Here is a 10,794-nt window from a genome sequence, read left to right on the forward strand (position 1 = left end):
TGAAAGAGCTCTAGAAATCTTCCAGAGGGGTTGCTGAAGATGTTGGCTGAGCACTGATGTAAACAGTTGAGAGAGGAAACCCTCAAGATGGACAAAGAACCACCAGAAAGCAGTAGGATGAGCAAATCTCAGAGATCCAACAAGGCTGAGGATCATCTGTGTTCGTAGAGTATAAGGATCTTTAAATATGGGGCGTGGAGTAGAGCCTCAGGAATATGCCTTCAGAAAGGGGTTAAAATGACCCAGAATAAAAGCTGCCTTGGAACCACTATTAAAATAAAAACAAAAACTTTAAAACGAAGCCTCACAAAGACCAAACACATCTGCAAGTGATTGAACCATGTACTAGAATATAACTTAATGCTCATCAAAGGAATATAGCAGATCCCTTTCAGTCAAAAATGTTAACTTTCAGTCAATATCTGGAATCCAGTAAAACACTGTCAACATCAAAAAAGCAGAAAGATATGACTCATGTCCAGAAATAAAAGTAATAGCAATCAGTGGAAATAAGCCAAAAATTGTGAGGAAGATGAGATGAGTAGACATAATAAATCTTGTAAATAGATTCAAAGATGTAAAGGAAAATATATACATAATTGAGAAGAAATGGAAGGCATTAAAAAGACCAAATATAATTTTTAGAGATGAAAATGAGAATATCTGAAATGAGAGAGACTTTATATGGTATCAAAAAGAAGATTAGATGCTTGCAGAAGAAGAAACCAGTGAACCTGGAGGAATAGCAATAGAATTTATATACAAATGGAGCATGACAAGAAAAAGACTAAACATAAATGGATATAGATTCTGTGGCCAGTAGAATACCAAGAGAAAGATATACATGTAACTGGACTATTAGAAGGAGAAAGGGGAGAGGGAAAAGGTAGTAAGTTTCTTAAAAAAATAGTGCCCAGAAGTTTTCCAAATATGTTAGAATCTATATCCTACAGATCTAAAAAAGTCAACTAAATCCAAGCAGAGGAAAAATAAAGAAAACCACATAAATATACATCCTAATAAAATTACTAAAAAAAATAGAGACAAAAAATACATACTGGAATATATCCAGGGTAGAAGACACAAAAAGCTTCAAAAATGGAAAATATGTGGGAAAATGTAATAGACATATTTTATGTCTATTTTATGTCTATTTTTATGTCTATTACCTACTTTAAAGATAATTGAGAAAATAGTATAATATGACATAACATGTATAGAATGAAAATGCATGAAAACTATAAAAGAATATTTGGAGTGGAAATGTAAGTATATGCTGTATTTCTAAAACTATACATGAAGTTGTGGGTACATTGAAAAATTATCTGTATTATAAAACTCAGAGCAAACACTGAAAAAATATCTAAAAAACTAAGAGTAATGATGAAATTGATCATTAAAAAATATAATTCAAAATAAGTCAAGGAAAGAGGAAAGAAGAAACAAAAAAACGCAAATAGAAAACAAGTAGCAAGATTGCAGATTTAAACCCAGCCATACAATAATTACTAAATCGGATTATATAAACATGGAAATAAAAAGTTAAAGATTGTCTACCAGGTTAAAATTCAATACCGACTGTATCTTCTATGCAAGATTTGCAATTTTATAAAATGACAAAGATGAATTAAAAATTGAAGCATGGAAAAGTATTAAATTCATTCCTAATCCAAAGAAAGTTGGTGTTGTTATGTTAGTGTTAGAGAAGTTAACTTACCAAACATGTAATACTCATGGGGATGAAAAAGGACATCTCACAATAAAAAAAGGGACTAATTTAACAAGAAGACAAACCTAAATCTGTATGAACATAGCAGAATTAAGATAAATGAAGGAACACCTGAAAGAACTGAAAGGAAAAATAGATAAATCCAAAGTATAGTTATAGTTATAAACATTTCTTTCTTAGTAATCGGAAAGGCAAATAGACATATATAAATAAGAGTGTGAAAGACCTGAAGAACAATAAAATCCAACTTGTTCTAATTGACATTTAGGACACTTGTAGTATATCCAGCTAACATTCTTTTCAAACATATATGGAACTAGAACCATATTCTGGGCCATAATAGAAACCTCAGCTTCAAAGGATTGAAATCATAGCATTCATTCTGATTACAATGGAATTAAACTAAAAATCTGTAATGAATACTTATCTGGAAAATCCCCTAAATGTGAAAATTAAAAGGTGTAGTTTTAAATGAAAAAGAAATCACAAGAGATATTAGAGGTAAAATTAGATAACTTCGTATGTAAAAAATATCATTTCAGAATTTGTAAAACAAATAAAACACTGCTTTGAAAGATATAAAGATAACTATAACATGAACTGCTTATATTAGGAAAGAAGAAAGGGTTGGAATCTACCTATTTTCTTATGAACATAGGAAAAGATAAACAAGTTGAGCAATGAAACCAATAACATATTATTGATTGTAACATAGAGTGTGAAATAAATGCATGAGTCTATCCTGATATAAATAAACAATAGACTCAATGACTAATGAGAGAGAGAAAGAAAAATCTTCCTTAGGAAAGATTTCCAAGTAATATATCTGGATAGTCTTCTTTCCAGGAGATTAAACTTAATCATGTTCCCTACTCCCCATGCCACCTGAGTGGGGCTGGACTTGGTGATTCACTTTGAAAGAATGGAGTATGGAAACAGAAAGACAGTAACTTTGAAGTGAATAGACTTGGCAGATATATCTTAACACTCCTTAATCACATGATAAAGGTTAACATCACTGGTGGTGTCATTCATGTTGACATTTTTGTATCTCTCTGATATTATGTGATGAGAAGAGCAACTTAACCTCTGTGATCTTCTTCCCTCAAACCTGTAAACTCTGTCTAAACATAAAAAGATCATCAGAGAAACACAAATAAAGATATTTTACAAAATAACTGACTAAAGTGGCTTCAAAACAGTCAAGATCATGAGAAATATGGAAAGACAAAGAAATCGTTACAGACCTGAGGAGACTAAGGAAACATGAATAAATGCAATGTGGCATCCTGACTCGGATCCTGTAAGAAAATGGCATTACATTTGAAACTGGTAAAATCCAAAAATGTTTGGAGTTTAGTTAATAGTAATGACCCAGTGTGATCTCTTAGTTTTAACAAAGATACCACAGTAATGAAAGATCTTAATATTAGGGGCTGCTGAATAAAGACATGGGTGGGGGGGACAGTCTTTACAGTCTTTTCTAAATCTAAAATATTCCAAATAAAACATTTATTTATTTTTTTTTTAATTTTTTTTTTCAACGTTTATTTATTTTTGGGACAGAGAGAGACAGAGCATGAACGGGGGAGGGGCAGAGAGAGAGGGAGACACAGAATCGGAAACAGGCTCCAGGCTCTGAGCCATCAGCCCAGAGCCCGACGCGGGGCTCGAACTCACGGACCGCGAGATCGTGACCTGGCTGAAGTCGGACGCTTAACCGACTGCGCCACCCAGGCGCCCCAAAACATTTATTTTTAAAAAGAAAACCATTAGGTTATATTATCATAAGACACAGGTTATTAGGCCAAAGAATATTGCCAAAGATAATAAGCTCATTTCTTATTTATAAAGGAGACATTTAATTGAGAGAACATAATCCTAAGTGTTCTTGCACTTTAAATAATAAAGTTCAAAATATGTGGAGCAAAACCTGTTAGAACTAAAAGGAGAAATAGACAAATTCACAATTATATTCAAAGAGTTAATAATTCTAGCTTACTAATTGATAGAAAAAGTAGGAAATCAATAAAGATGCAGAATACTTGAATAACTGTCAAAAATTTTACCAATGAATAAATCACTTTTGAGAATCTTAGAGCAACACCTTGCACCTTGATGGGAAAACAGAAAAGGCTGAAGATGCTTTTTAGAGAAAGGTTGTTCGAGTTCTGTGGTATTTAGCTGTATAAGAACCCCAGGAAGAATTTGATATAGTTTGGATGAAATTTAGGTTGCATGGGAACCTAATATCCAATTTATGTCTAAAAAGAATTCAGGAATGATCATGGCCAAAGTGGCCTCTGAAGTGGGGTGAAGTGTTGGAATAACAGTCTGTGGCTTCATTCCTGAAGACCAGAAATAGGTTCACAGATAAGAACTAGTCTGGGTTGTTTTAAAAGGATCTCATCCAAGACTGACAGGTGACATCAGCAGAAAGAAACTAGAATTTACTGTTGCGCATAGAATCTGAGATGGAAATGGTACGAATTAGGCAACAAGATGAAAAGCAGAGTCCAAGCTACATGTTACTTGGGAACCTTTCCAGTGGGGAAATGTTTGAGGAAATGACAAGAACACTTCTGTTGGTTTGCAATCTCAGAAGTTCCTCAGGTGAAATCTGAAACTGACCCCCATATACTGAGAGCAAGGAAAGACTGGAGAAGAGAGCAAACCACTCCAGACTGGTAGGCAGCAGGTTTAAGAAACCAAGGGGACTTATGAGGTATGTCTTGGATGGCTACAAGGTGAGTAGATCTCCATACCCACCCACCAGAATCTCGAGTTTATAGAGAGACCTTACCTAGGTTTAGTCAAATATACTGGCCAGATAGTATAAACAGCATATTGTTCTCTCAAGAGTGCATCCTCAAACAGCTCTGGCTATGGGAATGTTGGGTGGAAAGTATATTCCAAAGACTAGGAGTAGAGAACATACAATTGCCTGGGTCGAGCTCACAGGTCAATTGGCACTTACATCATCTGGATGAACTACCCCAACAACCCCACACGAGAAAGCATTAGTTTTGTACACCATCCCATCACACGGAGTCAGCAACACACCATAGTAATATCAGTCAAGGAAAGTTTTCTTGTCTCTTAGTTCTTCATTGACCCACCCATCTTTGACCACAAAACTATTCCTTTTGTCATTCATTTTAACATTCCTGATAATCAGAAATCAAGATGAATTATTCAAAATTTTAACAAGACTCAGATGCCACCACTGTTCACAATATAAGCATCTACTTGATGCTTCTTATGCCTACCAGAATAAAACAGCTTTGATGAACTTTGAAAATATTATCTTCAATCTCCTAAGAAATAAAAACATGCTGAAAAAATGATAAAACTGCAAAATCAAGAAGTATCCAAATCGTCTTTTAAGACAAGAGGAACAGACTATGATGATTAGAAAAAGTAAACCATGAAGCTGATGAAGCTTTAGATATGGGAGCTTCACTTGACTTCACTTGAGCTTCACTTGAGAGGTTACTCCCAAGTCTAGTTCTATTCTCTTCCATAGATAACAGGAGAGAGTGGAATCTCCACATAAGTGTCAGAGGTTTGTGGCTGTCTTGGACAAAGAAAGTGCCTGGTAAACTATATGAATTGCTTTCATATCTGCCTGGTTTTCAGCCGCCACCTCCCTGCTTCCTATTAGCACCCATTTCCACTGACATCCATATCTATGGGAAAGGAGTTGAGGACCTAGCCCCATTGGCCCAATTTCTTCAAAAACAGATGTATGGGCTAGGCCAAAAGAAGCACATTCAGAATAAAAGCTGGAAGTGTAGGTTAGGAATGTAGCATTGTGAAAAACAAATTCTGATGCTATTGTTTTTCCTAAACTGACTTTAATGTAAAAGCAAAAACAAAAACAAACAAAAAAAAAACAACAAAGCTAGAAGAAAACATGGTACTTATTTTCTCTTCTCTCAATAGAATGTATTACGAAATAGTTGACATGAGAAGAGACAATCAAACTATAAAAAATCAACAATTTTAGGATAAAGGTACTCTGGTACTCTAAGTTTATGTCAGGTGTAATAAATTATAAGAATATTAATATATTTGTGTTTTGTTGATATTTATTTTTCCATTTTTTTATAAAGCTTTAAGTTTATTTCTTTATTTTGAGAGAGAGAGAAAGAGAGAGAGAGAGACAGAGCACACAAGCAGAGTAGGGGAAGAGAGAGGGAATGAGAGAGAATCCCAAACAGGCTCCACACTAACAGCATAAAGTCCAAAGTGGGACTTGATTTCATGAATTCATGAGATCATGACCTGAACCAAAATCAAGAGTTGGACACTTGATAATGACCAGCTAAGCCACCCAAGCACTCCTACTTTTTCCAGTTTTTTTTTTTAATTTGTAATTTGGTTTTAACTTATTTTTGTTTTAAATATTCACTCATGTAGTTAATTTTGCTCATTTTTTTATTATTCATCTTAAAAAGAGCTTTCAAAATGATATAATTTTATGGTCCCATATAGCTAGGTCCTAAGGGAAAGGAAGATGAAAAATATAGAGTTGCACTACACTTAGAAAAAAATGAGTCAATCATCACTGGAATTATACAAATTAGTGACTGATAAAAATAACACCCACATTGGGGTGCTTGTGTGGCTCAGTCAAGTAAGCATCCTACTCTTGATCTCAGCCCAGGTCTTGATCTCAGGGTCATGAGTTCAAGCCTATGTTGGTCTCCATGCTGGGGGTAAAGCCTACTTAAAAATGCAATATTTGGGGCACCTGGGTGGTTCAGTTGGTTAAACATTTCACTCTTGGTTTCAGCCCAGGTCATGATCTCTTGGTTCATGGGTTTGGCTCCTGGTGTCAGAGCAGAACCTGCTTGGGATTCTGTCTCCCTCTCTCTCTCTGCCCCTTCTCTGCTCTTGCTCTCTCTCACTCTCTCCCTCTCTCAAAATAAATAAATAAAATTTAAAAAAAATGAGTATATTTCTAAAAAACAATAACACCTACATTTCTGTATTATCCTTGTGTAAGATCATCTGAATGAGCAGGTGAAATTCATCCCAGTTTTATCATTAAGTTGCAAACTTGTTCAAGAGAAGGCTCCATAGTTGCATGGTAGAGAGTATTTATAATAAGCATACCCATGGAGATGATTATAATGGAAGTTAGGTGTTAGGCTAGTTTTCCCACATTCGTGCACTGGAAATTTTGAAAGAAGCTTGATATATAATTGTGTGTGTGTGTGTGTGTGTATAGTGTGTGTGTACTCCAGCCATACTGTCCTTTTAGTTTCTGAATCCCACTAAGTTTGCATCTACCTCAGGACCTTTGCTTTTGCTCTGCTTGAAAATTTTTACAGCAAATCTTTGCATAAGTGGCTCCCTCATGTTGTTCAAGTGTCATTGTACTTCTTACCTTTCAGAGAGGCTTTTCTTATAATACAAACCAAAAGTGGTGTTTTCTACCACCAATAATTGTCTATTCTCTTCCATTGTGTTATTTTGCCCTTAGAACTCCTTATCTGAAAATGTCTTTCTTTTTTATTATTTATATCTCATCTTCTATACCTCAATGGTCCTGTACAGAGACACTAACTACTTGTGACTTTAAATTTTATAAATTAAATAAAATTTAAAATATAATTCTTTGATCGGTCACATTACCCACATTAAATCGAAATTTAAGATTCTTCTGCTTTAATATCTAAATGTGGGTAGTGGATACCATATCAAACAGACTATTTCTGTTACTGAAGAAATTTCAAGTGGGGAATGATGCTGTATCATGAAAGCATCAAGAAATAAGTCTTTGCCAATTATTTCACAGTCATATGTGTAGAGTCTGAACAAGTTCTAGGCACACAGAAAGTATTCCATTAGTTTTTGTTGAATAGATTGTTAAGTAAAATCCATCACACTTTAGCTTCCTCCAAGAACAAGAAACTGAACTATTTTGCAAATTAGCAAATATCAGAAAAACACAAAAACTATTACAAATGTGAAAGATATTTCAGGTCCTAGGTAAACATTTAAATTTCAAAAAATCAATCCATTATTCTCTTGTTCTCTCTTTCTTTCTCAAAGAGACATTTGTAAGGAAACGGGGCAATTATAGAAATTTTCTATTTTCTATTCCCTAAAAGATATAAGAAAATGCTGCATCCATAAAAAGAGAGAAAGCAGTTATGGAGAAAAATCAACTTAAGATAAAAAGTAATTACATGTAAATGGAAAACTTGATTGGTAAATGCAAGTCCTTGATTGAAGCAGTAAATAGTAGACTGATTGGTACAGAAAACTGAAAAACAAAAGTAGAACACATTCGCCTATGGCTAAAAAAAAAAGGCACTGGAAGTTAAACTTGTATAAATTTATATGAAGAACGTATCTAGGAGATCCTATCTATATGTAATAAGAAATAGATGATAGAATAGAATGGAGGTGATAATTTAAAATGTCTATTAACAATAGAAGGAACTCTTGATTTGAAGGAAAATCTGAGTCTTCAGATAGAGTTTCCAGATAGAAATTAACTTAACAGAGACAAACAAGTTGTTAAAAAAATGAATTTCAAAGAAAGTTGCAAAAAGTTCGAAAGCTTACACCCCTATACTCTAGTCCAACATGCTCCCCAAATACTTTTTATGCACATGCACAAAATATAAGACTCTTCTGTCACAATAAATAAATGAGCAAATAGAGAAACATCTCTAGAGATTTCTATGGTGGGAAGGATACCAAGGAGTTGAATGGTGAGAATTATGCAAAGCAATGCTATATCCATTCAATTACAGTCATTTACCATAACAATTTTAAAGCGAGCTTTGGCTACCACCCTGTTTGAGACTTCCAGACAAAGTGAGTTGCTAATTCTATTAAGGACCCAAGAAGGATCAACAATGGCAATAGCACAGATTCCACTCTACTGGAGTGTTTGGGTATAGGTGGATATGTATGGGACTGTGTTTCTCATTTCTGTCAGACTGCTCATTGTTCAAAAAGGGTAAGGAAATTAAGGGTTTTGATTATTTTATCAAAAGGCAGTCACCCGAAGTATTTTCAGAATGGCTTTTAATGTTTCATAATGCTCTACTTTTATATAAGAAGATTGGGCATGTGTAACAAGCCTGATAGCTGCCATAATCAATGGTTTGTAGTATTAGACCCTACGGTTGAAGTTTCAAATATTTAATTTAAGAATTTATACTACATTATAACCTTCACGAAAGAAGACTTTCATAGACCAGGGCATCTGTGTAGCCAGGCCAATTGTTTCTTCTCCCAATTAGACAATAGGCAAGAAAGAGGAAGATGAACCAAAAACCAACAAACAGATACAATGACAAACTTCCGGGGCACCTGGGTGGCTTGGTCGGTTAAGCGGCTGATGTTGGCTCCGGTCATGATCTCAGGGTTCGTGAGTTCGAGCCCCACGTCGGGCTCTGTGCTGACAGCTCAGAGCCTGGAGCCTGCTTCGGATTCTGTGTCTCCCTCTCTCTGTCTCCCTCTCTCTATGCCCTTCCCCCACTGGCACTCTGTGTCTCTTGAAAATAAATAAATGTTAAAAAAAAAACGAAAAATGACAGAAACTTCCTACTGCCTCTTTTATCATTTAAGGAAAATGTATTATTATCTCCTTTAAGGAGAAATCCAGAGGCAGAGTGACTCATTTGATGACTAAACTCTTTTATCATGGATCCAGGATTTTTCTGTCCTGCCATTGTCAGATTTGACCCCAGACCAGCTCCTTTTATAGTACTAAAACTCCTGAGGCTTCAGGCATCATTTACCGATACAAAAGCATTCATTGAAGGAAAAGGGGCTATCTATTCCTGTATGTGTTCCTTTTTATGAGTCTGGAAACCTTTTCCAGAAGCACCCAGTAAGTGTCCTCTTTTATCTAATTCACTGGAATTGTATCACATTCTAATTTCTAAAGCAATCATTGGTAAGGGGAATGAGATCCCAGGATAGTCTTCACCTCTCCACTGGAAATAGTTACTCAAACCTGTTTACCTGTAAAAGTCTGTTATTTAATTAAAGAGAAAGAAGAAGGAGGTTGGTGTTGAGTAGGCAACTAACAGTGCTGCTATACCACCCAAACCCTAAGACTAGTTTCAATCATTAATGGTGCTTGTAACAAAAAAGCTGCATAGCCAAATGAAGTATTCTGAAAAGTTATTGTGTTTTTGCACAGTAGCTGCTAGTGTGGTCTCATCTCTGCCAGTTGAGTATTGATAAACAGTAGCTAGGCTATAGTTGTTTTGGCCTTCTGTGAGCGTAATGGCATATGGCAGCTCTACAGGGCATAGAGGACAGGAAATTGCTATTTATAGCCTCAAGTAGAGAGACAGGTTGTAATGCCAAGAATTTGTAGGTCTCTGGAGTTGAGATAGCCTCCACTTTTCTGACAGATAACACTATGTGGGGCAGAACCAATCTATTGGTCCCATGAGGCTGATATCAAGTTAGGCTCACTATAGATTCAATAGTGAATTTCGAAACTAAAATGGATTTGGGTTCGAGAGCAGATTTTACATTTCAGAGAGAATCATTCTTCCAGCAAAATGATGGTTGAACTGTATAGGTGAGAAGTTGGAGTGAAGATTTTTCTTGTTATAAGAGCAAGTCTATAAAATTATTGACTAAAATAATATGTATGTATATACGTGTTTATGTATGTATATGTGTTCATGCAAGCATATTTATGTATGTATGTGTATACATCTTTTGTATGGGTCAAAGAGTAGTTCGAGGTCATAAAGTCTTTCAGTTTGCTATCTATAAATACAGTGCAAGTTCTGTAGACTCAAGCCTATTTAATAATGTACTCCAGGGTATAGAAAGTCAGCCTGTGACTCCCTTCATGAGTATTGGCCTGAACTCATCTCATGCATTATTTTATACATACAGTACAAAGGAAAAATACACTATTTATTTGAAAACATTACCTAAATACTTTTTAGAGGAAAAAAAATTGTTGATTTTAGCAGTATAACCTAAAGTAATAAGTAAAATCAGTTTACATAACAAAAGACTAAATTGTTGGAAAGTTCTGCTCTGCTCTCTTTCAAAAACAACTTAAG

Source organism: Lynx rufus, unplaced genomic scaffold (assembly GCF_022079265.1).
Source record: "Lynx rufus isolate CCGP_SWC_20201006 ecotype Redwood Valley unplaced genomic scaffold, mLynRuf1.p SCAF_2, whole genome shotgun sequence".
Classification (NCBI taxonomy): domain Eukaryota; kingdom Metazoa; phylum Chordata; class Mammalia; order Carnivora; family Felidae; genus Lynx; species Lynx rufus.